Source organism: Amphiprion ocellaris, chromosome 6, assembly GCF_022539595.1.
Source record: "Amphiprion ocellaris isolate individual 3 ecotype Okinawa chromosome 6, ASM2253959v1, whole genome shotgun sequence".
Lineage (NCBI taxonomy): Eukaryota > Metazoa > Chordata > Actinopteri > Pomacentridae > Amphiprion > Amphiprion ocellaris.
This window is the reverse complement of record NC_072771.1, coordinates 15,309,249-15,328,756: the sequence shown is the minus strand read 5'-3', so window position 1 is coordinate 15,328,756 and position 19,508 is coordinate 15,309,249. Positions and strand designations below refer to the sequence as shown.

Genomic DNA, 19,508 nt, shown 5'->3' with positions numbered 1-19,508 from the left:
TATGTACCAACAAACAAAATGACCTTGCGCTGAGCACAGTCCTGTGTTATGCATGTGTACGTAATGTATGGATACAAAATCGCATCATCTGAACATGTAGCAGGTGGCGGGAATTGATGGGACTTGGAAACACCCCCACAATTTAATCAATTGTTTCTTGTATCATTCTCCTGATAAGTCTGCAGCAGTTGATTTGTAGTAGGATCGCAATCATATAATCATCAGCAGGCAGCTGACGTAGCGTTCACTTGTTGTCATAGTTACAGTGACACCGTGCCGCTATCTTGCAATGATACAGAAATCTTTAACAAATCTGTGGATCCAGACTATAAGCTGCATCACTGCCAAAGTATAATCACTTGGTCCTTGTGTCATTTCTGACCTTCCCTGGAAATTTCATCCAAATCCGTTTTTGAGTAATGTTGCTAACAGACAAACAAACGTACGCCGGTCGTCACAGAACGCCGCCATTCGTTGGCAGAGAAATGTCAGTGTCAGTGTTTGCCAGTAGCTGCTTTAATATTCCATCAATGGTAAACTGGTGCTGAGGCAAGTCACTTAGCCTAATTGTGGTTTTCTGCCTCATTGTACAGTACCATAGCAAAGTTTCATTTTTTAACCAACACGCTCATCTCCTTCCTAACCAAGCTCTGATTAAGAAAATAAATGATACTCTGTTATTTTCCTGTGTGGATTCTCAGTCATCTCGGTTATTGCTGGGAACTGGAGTGAAGCGTGCCCCTACTTAGGATTACTCTATTAGTTAGGCTTTTAGAGAAGAAAGGCATATTTCTAAATAAATGCAGAGGACAGGGAAGGAAACACATGCAAATTGTTGATTCACATGGCATGCAAGTTGCATGGACACAGAACCTAATGGCATCTGGATTCTCTGTGCTTCACATTTCACAGAGCTGGCAATTAACAATGTAGGTGAAACTGCAAGTCTTCAAGCCACTGCTCATCAATGTTACAAAGAGGCCAAGACTGAAACAGTGATGATTGGCACATTTGGAGAAAAGGGTGTTATCATTTTATGTTTTGTTTTTTTCATGAACACACAAAAAAGGACATTTACTAAAAAAAACAAACAAAAAAATAAAAACCCGTCAAAATTCCACCAAGAGAATAATGACACTACACCTGCAGGTTGCATGAGTCACAGGTGTTGGAGCACAATCTCATTCTACCAGGAAAACAGACTATGTGTGAGATAGCTCCTGCGCATTCGTTGAATGAAGCGATAGGAGAAGGTATTTAGATCTCATTAAACATGTTTATTTAACAGCAGATTGAATATAGTACAGAGCTCTGGGTCCAAACTTCTATCCCTGACAACAACAGAGTTCTTGTCAGTTCACGAAGTCTGACACACTGTTCTTCCCCTGACCCAGCCTTATATCTAGTTTCACAGGTGCATAAGCATTCAGGGTGTGTCTTTCTGCTGGTTGGTTGTCCTCTGTGGATCTGACCCCCTCCTTTGCGTATGAGCAGCCATCTTGTTGTCCCGATCTGGACGCTCCGAACCTCACAGCCATGAAGATGGTTCCCCTCTCTTTGTGGGGGAGGATGAAACCTTGTTCTTATCTGTGGAACAGAGTCTTCCAGCACAACCTTGAAACAGAGTCTCCATCATAACTTTTCACCTAGTAATTTTCCACTCTTGCATACCTCCCTCATCCAGTATTTTAACATCTTCATAGACAGTGTAAAATATCCTCATAAACAGTGCAAAACATGAGGAATATGATTCTATAAAAGCAAGCAGTTAATATAAAAACATATGATTCTATAAATGCAAGCCATTAGTATAAAAATGGGTATAAGAACTCAATTTAGAAATATAAAAATCCCACAATTCCCCCTTTTGGTCTCATCTAAATGAGACTAACACTTAAACCCTCATGTCATCCAAAGCCATTGGCTCCCGTTCCTCATCTGACTCCAACCCGTCATCGATTGTTCCATCTGCATCGAGCAACGGCATCTGGTACGGAGGAAGCTGTTTACCCTCTACTGCTGTGGTGATGATCCTGAGGCAAATAGATCTGATACAAGGAATACAACAACATTCACACAAAACTAAAGCAGTAAGCATACCTAATATAGAAATAACAATAGATACAATCATAGTTTTCCACTTTCCAAACGTTCTTTCCAACCAGTCATGTTGGTTTCTTTGGCAGTATTAGTTACCCATTCCAGCCATAGGTATTTATCCCCATAACCTGTGGCCAACCTGACTACATCTATGGCTGATAATTTGTTATAATCTAGTGATTCCACCCTCTTTTTATCTCTTGTACTGGAATTAGTTTGCTGCGCTTCTGTAGCTGTGTTATTTGGCTTATGTTTTTTTAGGTTGATTTTTATCAGAAATGTGGTTAGAAATATCACTAAAATCCCACACAGGCAAAAGAAGATGGTGAACTTTCATTTTAGGATTGTTGTGTCTTCAGTTTTTGGGCACCAGCACAGTGATGTAAAACATGCTTTTCACCGTGTTTGTGTATCTTTAAGTTAACATCTGCAGACTACAGCAGAATATATAGCGAAGAGTTACTAAGCAGCCACCACCGAATAATTTTTAGTTTAATGTTTTTCATGTTGTAAAGCACTTTGTGTTGCATTTTTACTGTATGAAAAGTGCTATATAAATAAAGTTTTATTGATTGAGTACTGGCAAAATGAATGCAGACAGCATGATCAAGCCTTTTTGATGGAAACTACCTGCATTGCAGAGATCAATTAAAAAAAAACAAACATATAGACATTTTTAGACCCATTTTTGTGTGAAAGGGAACAGCTTGTTTATCTACTTTTTACAGTTGCACAGTGGATCTCTGTGGCCTGATGTTGCAAGTTTCATAGACTGTATTTTAAAGCATGGTGATACAGCAGCTGGGTCGTGAATGATCTACATATGCTACGTGCCTGATGGTGAAAGAGTGATTGTGGTTAAAATTTGACAACAGAACTGCACATATTGCAGTGACAACACATTTAACACAGTCTGCCAACAGCCCAAAAGTCCTTCCTGAGCCTCCCAATCTCCGTCTGTAGCATCTACCAGGTGTAGTAGCTCCCTGTTTCAAGTTACTCCATTTCCAACTACTTGAGGAGATTGGAGAGAGCAACACTCCTTGACAACTTCTACCACCGTCCCATCACATTGACACTGAGATGCCACATAACAGTATTGCACTTAACCTGCACCACTGTAGACAGAAAACACTCCATAAGTGGAATGAAAATCACTCTACAAATAAATCACTACATCAAAGCTTTTAAGATTAGAGAATATTTACAGCTGCCTCTAGAAATGGTAAGCGGTTTGAAGTCTGTAAATGGATGTCTGTATGTTCTCCTTCATTATGGTTTGCAGTACAGCATGCTATACTTAGTTGTTTCTAACATGTTGACTAACACTTCTGGTACTGCGACTGTCACCCAGGCAACTCACCTCTGCTGCGCTGCACACCACGTCCACATGCACTCACTGCATCTGTACACATTACTATGTTCCCGACAACAGTGCTCAATTGCTGTTAGTCTCCTACTGTTTGTTATTGTTGCTTTGGGCTTTCTTTGAACACTGCTGCTCTTAGTTTAATATTGCTGGTACAGATTCATTGCACTGTAGCTCTGCTGAGGACAGTGCTGCTAATAGGTGATATCACCATAGCACCAACACTAGATTGACACCAGGCCTGTATAATAAATGATTTGTAACGGCAATAGACATCTCATCAATAGCAACAGGAAATTGTTTGCCAGAATATATGATAGTTTCACTTAAATACATGAAGTGCAAACTGCCATGAAAGCAAATGACAAAAAAGCAAAGTTCCGTTGCTTGAGAAAGGTTAAACATGCTCTCTCCCTGCCTCATAACATGCTATCATATCCCTTCATGCTCTGTAAAGCTTCCATGCAGGTCTCCCAAGGATCGCTAGTCTGTGGTTGCCTATGTCTCTTGTCACTCTGTACACTTTTAGGTTTTACTCAGTTCCTTTATTTAATGTGTATGAAGGTGAGGTCATTCCTTGTGCTCATTCCCTGTGAGTCAATTGATATATTTGTATGTGCCATTATGGTGTTTACATTAAAATTCATACTTGTAGAACTTAATAAATTGGCTAAATCGATTAAACTGGAAGTAAAGTGGTTAATTTAATTTAAAACTTTTCTTTGCTAATGTTGATGAATATGATCAATAATCAATGCTATTTATCAAAATGAAACACTTTATCATCAAATATGGTGGTTGATATATATCACTAAGCCTTAACTGATCTTTTAAACACTTACTGTTTACTGTTTGTGTCTTATTTAACCTTGAGCTTTAAGATAAATACATTCTTCATTAGTAGTGTTTTGTTGTTTGTTTGCCTAAAATGTTCCACATTACTTAGATGTAATACTCTTGTTTGTTACTTATACGTCTGGCAAAGACAGCTGCAAATTTAATCTCACCAAAGATGATGAAGGAATCCTGAGTGTTCCTTCAGTTCTCGCTCCTATCCTGCATCTGACATCGGTGGCAATACCTTGACAGCTTTTCTTCCTTCCCCTGTCTTTGGCTACTGGAAATGTGCTCAGAGTGCAGCCTCAGGGGCTGAGACGAGGAAGTGTACTGCAGAAACTCACCTGGGAAGACATTTTGTGTGTTTGTGTGTGTCACAGTGGGAGCCACAGACAGTCTCTGGTCAGATGTCACCGAAGTCAACGCACATCTTCTCTCTGGAGACAGCAGGATAAAACGAGACAGGGAGAGAATGCAAGAGACTTAGAAAGGAAAGTGTGATCTGGCATTTGCCTCTGTCAGATCAAAGTCTGTGATTGTCCTCCCACACACACACACACACGCGCGCACACACACACACACACTCCTCATGGTTTAGTCATCATTGTGTGTAGATCAACACATGCAAAATAAATATTTTAAATAAAAATAATAATTTAAAAAAAAACTTAAAGGTGATTATTGGACCTGAAAATAAAATTGTCCATTTTAGTTTTGGGTTAGTTTGTGTTAAAGTTGTGTTTCTACTAGGAATGAACACAAGTTAATGTAAAGAGACACAAGTCCTCATCATTTTTAGACAGTTTGTATGTCATTTTGCACGTTTTGAGTCATTCTTGACTTTTCTTGAGTCACTTGGACATGTTTTGGGTAGTTTTTGTCAAATTTTGAGGCACTTTAGATTTTTGGGGGGTAGTATGAAACAGCTTTGAGACATTTTGGACAAATATTGAGTCATTTTGTACAATTTTCGAGATATCCTGAACAGATTTGAGTTTATTTGGACAAGATTTGGCTTGTTTTGGACAAATATTGAGTCACATTTTTTTTGACACATTTTTAGTTGTTTTGGGAAAATTTAGAGTTTTTTGTCATTTGGTCAACAGCTTTGAGAAATTTTGGACAAATTTTGAGTCCTTCTGAACAGTTTTGAGTCTATTTGGGCAAGGTTTGACTAATTATAGATATTCTAACAGTATTTTAGAATAATTTTGAGACATATTGCACAAATATTGAATCATTTTGTTCAAATTGTGAGTTACACATGTTGCATTCAAGACAAAAAGGGAAACCAACGTGCAAAATAACATGCAACATAATGTACAGTGTGTGTGTGTGTGTGTGTGTGTGTGTGTGTGTGTGTGTGTGTGTGTGTGTGTGTCAGAGGACTAATGCATGCATGGATGGTTCGGTGTGATCACAACAGCAGCACTTCAGAGACTTCAGGACCAATGAAAAAGTCAACAAACTGACCTTTAAAGGGTTAAAATCCAGAAAATTAATGAATATTTGGTTTTTAAAATCAGGACTGATGTTGGTTAAACAATAAGTTTGGTGTAATTTGTTGAAATTGTTGAGTTGTTTTATGAATTGTTGTCATTTTGGACAGTTTTGAGTCTATTAGGACAGTTTGTTTCTGGGCAAATTTTTAGTAATTTTGGGTATTTTTTGTAATTTGGTCAAAGGTTTTGAGACATTTTGGTCAAATATTGTGGCATTTTACTCAAATTTTGAGTCTTTTAGGACATTTTTTTTGTTTCTGGTAGGTTTTTGAGTAATTGTGGACATTTTAAAATAATTTTGGAATAGAGACTGTTTAGACAAATACTGAATCATTTTGCACAATTTTTTGATTAATTCTGAACAGTTTTGAGTGTATTTGGGCAAATTTCGAGTAATTACGGACATTTTCCAAATCATTTTGGAATAGCTTTGAGACAAACTGCACAAATAATGTGGCATTTGCACTAGTTTTAAGTCTATTAGGACAATTTTAGTTGTTCTGGGCATGCTTTTGAGTAATTATAGACATTTTTTTGATAATTTTGGAAATAGTTTTGAGACAGTTTGGGCAAATATTGAATCATTTTTGCACAAGTTTTGAGTCATCCTGAACACTTTTGAGTCTATTTAGACAAATTTCGAGCATTTCTGAGCATTTCTCAAATCATTTTGGAACAGTTTTGAGACATAGTGTGCAAATAATCAAGCATTTTGCACAGGTTTTTTGGCATTTTCGGCACTTAAAAGTTTTTCGGTTTTAAATCTATTAGTACAATTTTTAGTTGTCTTGTGCAGATTTTTGAGTGATTGTGGACATTTTAAAATAATTCTGGAATAGTTTTGAGACTGTTTGGGAAAAATATTGAATCATTTTGCACAATTTTCGAGTTATTCTGAACAGTTTTGATTCTATTTGAACAGGTTTTGAGTTGTTTGGGGGCAAATTTTCAGTCATTTTGTATATTTTTTTGTTCTTTTGTTAACAGTTCTGACAAACACTGGACTAATAAGTCATTTTGCACTAGTTTTGAGTCCATTTGGGCAATTTTTGTTGTTGTTCTGGGCATGCTTTTGAGTAATTATAGACATTTTTTGATAATTTTGGAATAGTTTTGAGACATGTTGGACGAATATTGAATCATTTTGCACAATTTTCGAGACATTCTGAACAGTTTTGAGTCTATTTGGACACATTTCTAACGCATTTTTTTCTTTAAGATCTGACATAAAATAATCTTTCATCAGAATTAATGTTGCTGCTAATCAGTGACAAATCCCAGACTGTGATAATGAAATTAAAAAAAAACAAAAACCTTTAGTATGTTGAAAATAATCACGTTTTAAAAAACAACCACCGCAGCATCATGTGACCAAACTGGTATTTAAAATCCTGAAAATGATTGAATATTTGGTCATTATGATCAGGACTGTTGTTGGTTAAAACATTTACTCAGTGAAAGTAGAAAATAATATTTACATAAAATATAACAGGACGTGTGGCACAAAACATTTGATAGAAACCGACATGTATTTTGTCGTTTTTTTATTTTGAGTTCATTTATTGATTTTTTCTCAAGTTATTTTTTAAAATTTGATTGTTTTATTTTTTTTAGCTTTTTTCTATGAATTTAATTAGTTTTGTTATTTTACTATAAAATTTCGTTATTTTACTATAAAATTTTCTGTTTAACGTTTTCTAACTTTCAAATTGGCTTGTTTTCTCACAGAGCTCATGTTGGCTTCAGGTGAATCACATGAGCGCTGTGAGGAGGTCTGTTCATCTAAGTGGGCCTACATTTTGAAGGAAACATGTTTTCGATGCTTCTTGAGCTGCTAATTTTTTTCCTTCAAACTACAAGGAGGAAAGGTGGAGATTGCATCCTGTAAATCATTCGAAGGCTCTTGTGAAGGCTCTTCCCACCGCTGACAAGAACCGGGCGACTGCAGTTTTCTTTTTTGGATGAGCCATCGCGTTCACATGCTTTTTAAAAATATTCACAACAATGTGATCAAAAGACGGATCTTCTGGTGTCAGTGCTGCTTCCATCAGCTTGTCTGCTGAGCCAAACACCCTGTGAAGATCTTTCACGATGGCTTTGGGTATTTTGTCTATCTTCTTGATTGTTCCGTCGCCTGGGATCTTGATGTCGTCCAGCGGCAGCTTTTTCAGGCGCTTCAGGACGGCCTGGAGGTCGTCTATGGTGAACAGCTTTCTGGATTTGGCCAGGGATTTAGTGATCACCATCTGGAGCAGAGCGCTGATGACAGGATGAAGACTTGACGTTTCAGCCTCAACCTCAGACTGAAGATCTGATGTTTTAGACTCAGGTTGAGGAGCAGCGATGAAGTTGGTCATTGGTTCTGACTCTTCATACACTGATGTCAAGCTGCAGAGAGACTCTGAGGGTCTGAGGGCTACAACTGGTGTAGAAACAACAGCCTCATCATCCCTGCAGATTGATGCAGAACCTGCAGCATCGCTGGGACCTGGACCAGGACTCGGTTGGGCTGCAGGAATCTGTGGTTCTTCAGGTGGGGTCGTGATTGTGATGAAGAGCTCTGAGATGTCCTCTAGAGCTCCGGCCACTGCCTCACTGTGAGCCGTTTCCAGCGACAGCTCTTGAATACAAAATAAGATATTTTGTAGGTATTTTCCCACGACGTCTTCTGTCATGGCGTACAGGACTTCAGGGCAAGAGGGAAGCTGAGTGCCGACCACCGGCTTATTGATCTTGGACAGGACGGTGTCGGACAGACATCTTCTTGGAGGAGCGACGGGCATGTAATATGTACGACCAACCATCAGATGATTGTATATTTTATCAGTCAGTTCCCTTGTTAACTTCCTGATCTGTTCGTTGAGTCTTTCCTGCACTTTTCTCTGTTTTCCAGCTTCGCCTGTCTGGTCAAAAATGTCGTACAGTTTGTCAAGAGCAGGTTCGATGGAGTCAAACTCCACTGAAGCCTGATCTTTACTGGACTGTGTTGGTGTGACGACCAGGTAGCTCGGTGAAGGTGTTGCCCTTGGAGTCAACCTGGGAGACTGTGGAACACTTCCAGGTAAAGTGAATTCTTCGTCAGTGCTTTGGATCAGAGACTGATCGGACCTCTGTTTCAGATCCACGAGGAACTCTGAATCTTTTTTCTTCCAGGCATTCTTCAGGTCTGAAATCATTTTTTCAAACTGCCTTTTAGCAGCCTTGGAAAAGTGACCGTGTTGTTTTTCGCGAGCAGTTATTTTGGTGCCGGCCGACGAAAAAAAGTTTTGGACCTTCCTGGCGATCAGGCCCATGTTAAAATGAGTTCTGGGAGATTTTTTAGGAGACGCAGCTCCACTTCCAGACTCACATATGTGCATGTCATGGAGTATAGTTGTCAGAATATCAGCTGCAACACGTTCAGCCGAGGGAGTGCTGCTGAGGGCCGGGGGAACCCCCTGAGCCTCTCCTGAGACCACATCTGACACTGAGGACCATTTCTCCAGAATGCCCTTCATAGAGTTGGTCACTGAAGGAACAGAGATTTTGGACTTTATGCTTTCGATGCTTTCGTCCAGGTGACTGTACCTGTACGGCTGTCTGCAGCACAATCTGCTCAGCCTCACCGCACATCTTCTCAGACATGCGGCAGAGTGAGACACTATCCGACGAAGGGTTTCAATGCTGAACTTGGTGCCGCTGACGTAAACGGCAGGTTCTGGAGGCAGAACTGGACTGTTGTTGGCCAGAGCCAGAGCAGAGTTAACCCTCTCTGAAACCTCCATCTCCACCAGCTCAGTCAGCTGTTCGGCACTTTCACACTTTTCCGACGGGACACCGAGAGCCCAGGCGATGCTGCCGAAGAGGGAGTCTCCCAGGGAAACGTAGAAGTGCCCGCTGTCAGCAGTCCTGGACTCTTCAAGGATTTTAAGGGTAATTTTCAGGGTCTCGGCAGCAAGACTCTGAATTATGTTGGTGAACACGTCGATCAGAACAGCGACCGTTGAAACGTCCAGCGTCTCTGTTGCTAACATGTTCCACTGAAGCTCAGAGATCTTCTGAATGCATCTGGTCACTATTGGCAAGATCTCCTCTCTGGAGAGAGTGATGGTTTCCACTGGTGGCTCAGTCTGGTCCACTGGATCCATTGGTGGTTCTGGCTGGACCAGCGGAGATGGATCTTTGGAAGATGTTTTGTGAATGGGAGGTTTAGCCGATGTCTGTTCTGTCGGTGGTTCTGGTTCGTCCAGATTCACAAAGAACACTTTTCCGAGAGTGTCGGTCACCGGTATTTTACATTTGTCCTCATCATCGATGTTCATTGCAAGGGTATCCTCTGATTCAGAGTTGGTCATATAGTCAGTCAGCCTCAATGCAGCCATTTCTTCAAAGTTCGTGTCTTTCGGTAAATCAAACTTGTCGATGGTAGAAAGTTCTTCTTCCTCTAAGATGCGTCGGTTCAAGGTTTTCTCTTGAAGTCAGCTGAGTTGTTCTGGAGGAGAATGTGATTGGAATCCAGACGTCGTTCTGAATTTATAGACCTTGGGACATCACTGATGACATCACAGATGACATCATTTAGAATCTGAGCATGTACAATGCAGCCCTTTGTGACATCATGTGAAATCACAAACTGGCCTCTTATGACATCACACACACACACACACACACACACACACACACACACACACACACACACACACACACACACACACACACACACACACACACACACACACACACACACACACACACACACACACACACACACACACACACACACACACACACACACTTCAAAGAAAGAGACCTGTGCCTCATAATCAAATGCAGATTCAATCTCAAACACACGGATACTTACATGAATGTGCCAACACATAATACAAGCATCACTGTATAAACAGCACATGTGTTAAAACCTAACAATAATCACTTTATTTACACTGATCTTCCTGTCCTTTCCTGTTGACTTGGTTGTTGCATTGCTTTTGCAAATGTAATGATGACATTTAAGTTGTTAATCTTGCTGATCAATAACGAACATTTTCCATCTGTTACTCCTCTGGCAAGAGTTAAGTCAATCCATTTTATTTTCTTGGGGCCTCTCTACTGATTTATTGAACTTTACTAATTGAACTTTAACTTGCTCACTTTAGCCATTAGCTAAAGGTAGGGTTTTCCGGATTAAGATACAACTCAGTTTGCCTTGAGAAAATCATTTTAAAAATGTCAGTGTGTTCTTTTAAACATAGAGTGGATTCCAGAATTATTCAGAACTCTTCACTTTTTGCTCACTTGTTTTAATTTTTGCCTTTGCCACATAGCCCACCGGTTTACACCCAGTAATCCATAATGAGAGGGAAACCTGTTTTTAGAACTTTTTGCAAATTTATTTTAAAAAACTTCAAATTCTTACTCTCAACATTAGCATAAGTCTGCCAGTCTGCCGGCTGGAGGAATGCTGTGGAGTTTGTCAGAAGTTGGTGTCATTTAACTTTGTTTGCAGCTAGGTGGCAGGTAAAGCCTTTCTCTTTGCTTTTTGAAGACCCGCGATGGTCTAGTTTCAGATCTCGTGTGGAGTGACGTTAGAGCATCTGTCGGGACTGTAGGAGTGTAAAAAACTCTACAACACTACAGAAGTAAGTATGTAATATGCATAGTGTACCACATGAAGTTTACTAAATGTAGTATCTGAAATGAAACCTGCTCTTAGTCTTGTTTAAATGTAGAAAACTTTAAGTTTAATGCTTGAAACTATATATTTCCTGAACCAAAATATAATCAAGACCATGCAGAAGGCCCTTACAGCCAACATTTTAGTAGAAGAGAGTGGCTTGTCAGGAATTGGTCCTCACAGGTATACATAAGCCAGACACCAACAGCATACAATCTGTTTTTTTTTTTTTTTTCCCCAGCTGCCTCCCCCTTCCCTCCCCTCTCCTCTCTCGCTTCTCTCCCCAAACCCATCAGCTCAGTGTAAGCCCTTCTCCAGCATGGAGCCAAAGAGTTCAGTGATGCCAAGCTGAGTCCCTTAATAACCCCACAGCTCTCTTGCCAGTTCCCAGCGCCAGCCCTGCTGTGAATGACAACTAATATGATGGTGGGCCCTGCCGAGACATGTGGTCCACTTCCTGTTTGACTGGAGGAGGTGGGACTGGTCAGATGTTTGCTATCAGTCCTGCATGTGGAGAGGAAAGTCACATGGAAAAGACCATGGAGTCTAATAGAACCTGACTGGTATATCTCTGAAAGGGAAATAGATATAATTTTTCTCACCCCACGCTACAAAATGACCATATTATTACTGTATATTTTAAACTATTCAAGAGTACAGAGAGCCAGGCTTTTAAGCAGCAGGCCGCAGCGTAATGTATGTTCTTCTTAAGCCAGGAAAGCTAAAAGCACAGCACTAATACCTTCCATTTCTTTGCATTAGGAAATGTTACTTCAGCACAAGATATTCCTGTCACATCTCTGCTATAATTAACTAGCTTATTCATTCATATTTTTTAATTGGCCCCTGGGGACAAATAAAATTTTCTGAATCTGAATTTGATTCTGAATACAAACTCTGATCTCATTATTAAAAATCCAAAATATAAGTTGATTCATTATAGGAGAGATTGGCAGGAATACCACACAGCATTGATCATTCACAAAGATAGAAAAATGCGCGAATTCAAGGTTCAATCATAACGACCAGTCAGCACTGTGCCCCACTGGTATGACGGCAGTTATTCCTACCACAGCTTGAAAATCTGCTTTTGTCTCATAGCAAATTGTACATCTGACAGGCGTGGGGGTGGATTTTACTTGTCAGTTTCAGGGTCAGTTGCAGTGAGTAAAACCCAGAATATAACCCGCCTGAGGAACTTCTCATGCACCAGAGAGAATGCTATTAGCACGTCTCTCCATAGAGAGGCTTACCATCTTGTGATGCTCTATATGTGAAGCTCTTTATATGCTAGTAGGAATAAAAATACCTTTTATAGAGGTATGAGAACGTCTGGGAAGACTTTAGTGTACTACCTATTGTTGCTAAATCGTGACTATGGGGAGCTACAACAGTTTAAAAATACAAACCGAAGGCTCTGTGAAGTTGAAGTTCTGTCCTCTATGTTCTCCTGCTCTCTCTCTCCTCCTCGTCCTCCATCTTCCAGTAAAGCAGCAGGGCTGTATGGTGATGGATAAGGCTGGAATGCCTTGCAGGCTCTGCGGGGGCTGATGAATTCGGCTCTCCTCCTCTGAGTCTGATCCGACCCAAGGCTCAGCATGAACTACTGCATCTCCACAGCCCAGAGCGTTACAGGCCTCCACACAGGAACACGTACTGTAGCCCTGTGGCCAGAACACATGCACCTCCTGAGGCACGCAGACACACGGTTGTTTAAATGGAGCAGCGTTTTAGACCCTTCATTTAACCTTCAGGCAGTCGCTCTGAGATTAAAACTGTATGTGTCGGACCATGCAGAACTTGAGAGCCATGTACTGGGTTGTTCATTGTGCTTGGACTTTGGCAGATGAGCGATGATAGTCGTTTGTGGCTTCTTTCTTGCTTCTGATTCCTATCATTGAGACAAATGGCAAACTAGTGTACAACCACACCTTGTAAAGTCAAACTGTGCAGTGTTTTAGAAAGCACAAATTCAATTATCTACTCAAGCTGCAGTGGCTTCAGAAAAGTGTAATGTTTAGTTTTAGTGTTGCCGAAATCATTTAATTAAAGTAGATTAAAAGGACCTTTGTCAGCATTTTGTTTACTTCAATTAAGAATGTGCTAAAAAGGGTTTGAATTAAACTGATATACTTTTGGTTGACCAACACGTATAATATATTTTTGTTTCTTTTTACATATATAAGTAATTTTCATTTTTTATATTCTAATATTTTGGTATTTTTTTCCATCTTTACAATCCCAGCTTCCCTTCAACAGGCAGTAAACAGTTCCTTTCTTTAGGGGCTACAGAGCAGTCCCAGTGATTTTATAGGTGTCTTTTAATTAGCCATTAATGAAGACAGAGCGGAAATGGTTCCACAGATCAATTGGGCACATAATTAGATCACAGGAATTTTACAGTGAAAGGAGTAGGAGAGAAAAAAAATGACCACATCTAAACAGACAGGTGCTGGAAGCCTACTAGCCGTCACGTTGTGCATTCAGCCGCAGCTCTGACAGATTCAGCAAGCAGAAATTCAGCTAGTATTTTGTCCCACATCCTACAACAGAACAGTGGTTTTTTTTGGGTTTTTTTTTTATTTTGCCTGTCTTTCTGGCCTGACTCCCATGCTCACTACCACCTCGACATAATGTCTCGGCAAGTCAGCTATTGCAAGGAATCCAGATTTTCTCAGTTATCCCTTGTTTGGTCATTCATGTGGAGCCTAAGTTATAATGCAATATTTCAGACAGTGCCTAGAGGCAGCCACGCTCAGGAGTCTGCTCACTGTTGCATGATGATGGGAGAGCTCCAACAGCAGCAGAGAACAATGAGGTGGCTAATGTTGGGATGACTGACGTGCAGGATGGAGAGATGCTGCCCCCTGCTGACCCTCACTGATTCGTTTTCCCTCTTTTCCATGTGCATTTAGTCTGCTACATGTAATACCACGTGACATCACTTGCCCTAAAGACCCACTTATATCAGTGACATTTCATGGGGCAGAGACTAAATGACTTACATGCAATATAACATACAATTTGATTAGTTTAATGAGTCATGACGCTGGTTGTTACCCAGCGTGTTGCCTTCCATCCCTACAGCACTAATTTTACCTGTGTATAATGATGACATGAAATCAAATTGATTGTGCTTTCAGTTTATTCTGTAAGCATTTGGACAGTGACGCATTTGTCATCATTTAGTACTTTAGGATTGCAGATATAATGATGATAAATGAAGGCAAAGTGCCTTCAGCTCTAATTTGGTGATATTTACATCCATAGCCCTCTAATTTTGCCTCCAACAAATAAAGAAGCAGTCAAAATAAATAAGGATGACTGATATTCATATGTCACAAATGATGAGAAATTACACAGTATCTCCATTTTCAGATTGTTTTAACATATTGCTGATACAGTATCGTGCAAAGACACCTGCACAATTATTTGGAAGTTTCTTGCAGTATTTGAAATGGCACAGAAACACTTTTAACAGTTTGTTTGCCCAAGGAACCTCACAATCTTTATAAAAATGAGGATATTCTACCAGTGTTAGTAATCATTTTAGCAGATAATTAGTGCATTTTGTCAAACAAAGCTACCACCACCGTTCATGAAAGTGAATGCTGTGCTGTGTAGCCAAACTACCACTTGAGGTCAGTGTTTCCTCAAAAAACTGTTAGACTTGAGAAGTAACCAAAAAGTGCAGTTTGCTATATAAAACAGGTTTATACCTAAAGGCTTTTCCTCTATTTTCTAGCATTTTAGTTGCATATATTTAGGTTTTGCATGGTTACTTGGACAAAACAAGCCATTTGGTGATGTGACTTTAGACTGTTATGTGACTATTTTAAGTCATTTTACATTCATTAACACACTAATTGTATAATTTCCCACCCTTTCCATAAGAAATGCAGTCAAAAATATGTACACACCTCGTTCAATGCTTTTTATTTATTTGTATTATTTTCTACATTGTAGATTAATGTTGAAGATTAACACTTTTTTGTTTACAATATAATTCCATATATATTCTTTTATAGTTTTGATGTCTTCAGTATTAATCGACAATGTATAAAATAATTAAATAAAAACCAATGAATGAGAAGGTGTCCAAACTTTTGACTGGTAGTGTAGAGTCAAACCTGCAAGTTTAGGGCTCTTATTTTGAAAACACATTGACAAAACCTACACGCTCAATTAAATTTGTTCATTACTGGAATCTGAATTATATCTACAAATAGCGCTGACTTAGTGTACAGAAAAGATGCACATTTAGTTTATATTCAGTTATGTTTTTAATATAAGTGGGCTTTGGCAAAAAAAAAAAAAAAAGGAAACCAAACAAAAAAGAAACTTTGTGTGTTTGTTGAGCCTCACAGAGTCCCATAAATTCCACATAGATTGAAATTCTAACAGATGGAGCTGAGAATCACCAAATGCTGCTTTTCTTTAGAACAAAACAAACAAATAGGCAGCGAGGAAATGATCTCTCCTCTTCTTTATGTTTGTCTGCATGCGAGCCTTGCAGATGACAGACAGCAAGGTTGTGCATGAGTCATTTTCATTTCCAGCCTTGCTAAATAAGAAGTATATGCTGCAGCCCTTTAATGCACCTCCACCTTGGAGCACACTTAGCCCCCCCTGTTCCTTCCACCCACAGTCAAGTATTCTGCTGCTGCTACAGAAATGTTTTATTCAGTGTCATGTACAACAGTGGCAAGATCTGCCTGCATGTCTGATGCTGAATTTGAATACATTTGACACTGCAATCTGAATGATTTAGGTTTAAATGAGATTAGATTTGCGATGCCGTGCTTTCCTCTGTGTGTTACGTTTAATAGCTGTTTGTTTAACTCGCTGGAAGAACAAAGTGTTATTTTACGATTGATTTACATGCCAGCGAGGTGTGAGGATGTTTTCATTTTGCCTTCTGAGGTGGCCAGTAATGGCTCGACCAGGCTCATCCTGGGCTGTAACTGCTGAGTCCATGTGCTTTTGTCAAGCTTTTGCTGTGTTGTGCATGTGCCAACACGGGCCTAGATTAACATTTTGGGATGGTGGAAATTCCCCCGTGTGCATTTTCTGCTGTACATGCACGCCTGCCAGAAAAGCCCACTTGCACAGAATCACATCAGCGTCCAAAAACCGGGAACTCTCTGCAGCGATACGAGGCTGCAGAGGGACCATCTGGTGCTCAGAGGCTTCCCCTTGATATTTTAAATTAGAGGGTTTTTAGTTGCATTACCATGACACCACAGTGCACTCTTGCGGCCAGTGACTGTGGTGTGTCCTCACATCCACGCTTCATGCTTGGCTCACATTAGCCCCTACTAACACATAGCGACACATACATAGCATTGGCAACCACACAGACACAGGGAGAGGCTCACCCAGACCCACAGGATGTTGTCCTTCCCAGCCACTGATGATTTCCTGGAAGCCAAAGCGCCAGCACAGCATCTGTGCAGCGGAACAAGACTTTATTGGACATTGGGGAGAAGGAGAGAGACATGCTCGGCTTGTTTTTCCTGACGTTACTTTTGCCTCAGCTCAGCTGCAGTCACGACCGTGGGGTGATGGCACGGAAACACAAAAAAGCGGCCACTCATGACTGGCTAGTGTGATGAGGTCGACCACACAATGGAGTCAGCAGCTGCTGTCCTCCCTGTGTTGTGCTGTTTGGTCAGTGTTCAGCGGCACGGGTAACAGCGGATGCAGCCAAATAAGCAAATGGAGAGGTGAAGCATGAAACCCTGAACTGTACTTTCTTTCCAGCAACCGTATTTTACATTTGCATTTAAAGTGCTTGGACAAGGATTTTATTTAGACCCTGAAGCCCCCAAAGTAACTTGATCAGCATCATCATAGGCAAACAGTAGGAAGGAGAGCAAAGATCAGGAGCACAGTGCACAGAGTGTAAACAGATGTTCCTAAATGTGTTTGTGCCCCTGGAATTATCATGTAGTTTTCAACCTCTTGTTCGTACAACCTACTGCTTACTGTTGTGCACTCACTCTGTTAACGCAGACTGTTGTTCTTGCTCTGAATCGACAAACGGTCACAGAGCCACAGTGTCAGTCTTACACCGGAAACCACATTCATCATAGAATCAGGATGTGGAGAGCAGCTTCCAGCATCCCTCACTGTCTCAGAGAGGAAGTGGTCCAGACATTCAGTAAAATATGATCACAGACTGCTGTGGCTGCTGCACAGGGCCCAAATGCACTGATATAACTATTTCTCTAAGTAAGAGGAATACTGTTATTTTTTAGCATGTATTTGAACGAGTTACAGATAAAATGTGTAGTAGTGGCCTAGTCTGAAAAAGGTAATTATTTGACTTGCAGTAAATGCCCCTTGCTTTGCAATGATTAGAAACTCTATTGTTGTTTTGCAACTACCAAATGAAATGCATGTGTGTTGAAGATCCACCTCATAGTGAATGTGCTTCTGCAGTAGAACTTTTCAGGGTTTTTTATACAATTAAACTTGCTGAAAGGAGAGTCAATTTATAGAGTAAAGAGGTGCACAAGTGAAAAGAAAAAGAACATTGAGTACTATTCACAATTTCAAATACTTTTCTAAAGCTTGCTGAATGTGTGTGATGAGTACTCGCACTAGTTCGCACCAGTAATATGAGTAAGTTAAACAAATTATTCATATTTTATTAATTTACGACTATAGACTGAATATAAAATATGGATCGCTCTTTGGTTTCTGAACTCCCATTCTGGTGCCTCAGTCTTGACATTTGACTGTTGCTATCTTGTTCTTTTGAAACGAGATGAAATGAGCAAGAGGGGAATCAGACTGACAACCTGAGAACATCAGACATTGCGATGCCATAGCAACATTTCAAGCACAAGGTAGCCATGCACTAAAAGATACCATACTTATTGTGTATTATACCCCAAATGGACCCATCCATTATCTAGACTCCGTTTAATCCTCATTAGGGTCACGGGGAGGGAGGGGACTATGTTCACACTTTTTTGTTTGCTACATAATTCCATATGTGTTCATTCATAGTTTTGATGCCTTCAGTGAAAATCTACAATGTAAATAGTCATGAAAATAAAGAAAAAACATTAAATGAGGAGGTGTGTCCAAACTTTTGAACAGGCAGTGTAAATTTCTGAACATCCCTAACTCAAAGTAATGGATTATGGCTTACATGTTTTGGTTATTTAAAAAGCAACCCATACACAATAGGATTTGTAAATGTGCTCTATTCTTTTACATTCTCTTGCATTATACGACTTCACCCCACCGTATTTATAACCTTGTATTACATTCATTTGATTCTGTTCTCTCATAGTGAACATTTGCCATTGCACAATGTTGCTCTTTTCTCCCCTCCACATCTCTGTCATGGAGCAAAGAGAGGTGAACAGCAGCAATTTGAGTTTAAAGGGACCACAGCAAAGCAGGCATATAGAGTCATCACCGTACCAATGAATCTCTCTGCTCCGCTGGCCCTCGCAGACAGGGAGCGGCAGAGTGGAAAGGACAGCTCTTTTCTCAGCGACTGGAATACACCACTGTGCAGAGAGATGCATGGCCTCCCACAATCCACTACAGCTCCATTACTTAGCCAAGAGTTCGCTGGGACACGACGTCTCCACACAGCATGCAGACACTTTCATTCCAACCCTATAAACCTGCGGAGAGGAGTCATCAGCACACAGAGAGCTTTACAGTGGCCGAGCCCAGAGCCCCAGACAGTTATAGATCCCTTTACCTTTCAAGAGCAATTTCACCGCAAATAGGATTAAAACTAATGGCGTTTGACACCACCAGGTCCAGCACATTGAATCCATCGGGTTTTATCGCGCTGACATTTCAAAAGGTTGGCCTGTGTGTGCGGCAGAGCGCTCAGAGATGCAGAGCTGGGTGACATATAGAGGTCCCTGGGGACCCGGGCTTTTACAGCCAGCTTTGGAGATGCTGACCTCCCCCCTCCCTCTGCCATGCCTGCCACCCAACCAGTTCCATTACAGCAACTTTTATGGACACTAAAACCCAAAGACTACAAATCATAACACTCCAGTGCACATTT

General features: G+C 40.4%; 1 long non-coding RNA gene across 1 annotated transcript; it reads right to left on the bottom strand.

Moving 5' to 3' along the window:
- Positions 1-1,256: 1,256 nt before the first annotated feature.
- Positions 1,257-4,743, bottom strand: LOC129349048 (uncharacterized). The gene is made up of 2 exons (XR_008601872.1): positions 4,651-4,743; positions 1,257-2,048 (listed from the first exon to the last, which is right to left on the bottom strand). It is a non-coding gene; the product is annotated as an uncharacterized LOC129349048 (long non-coding RNA).
- Positions 4,744-19,508: the final 14,765 nt, after the last annotated feature.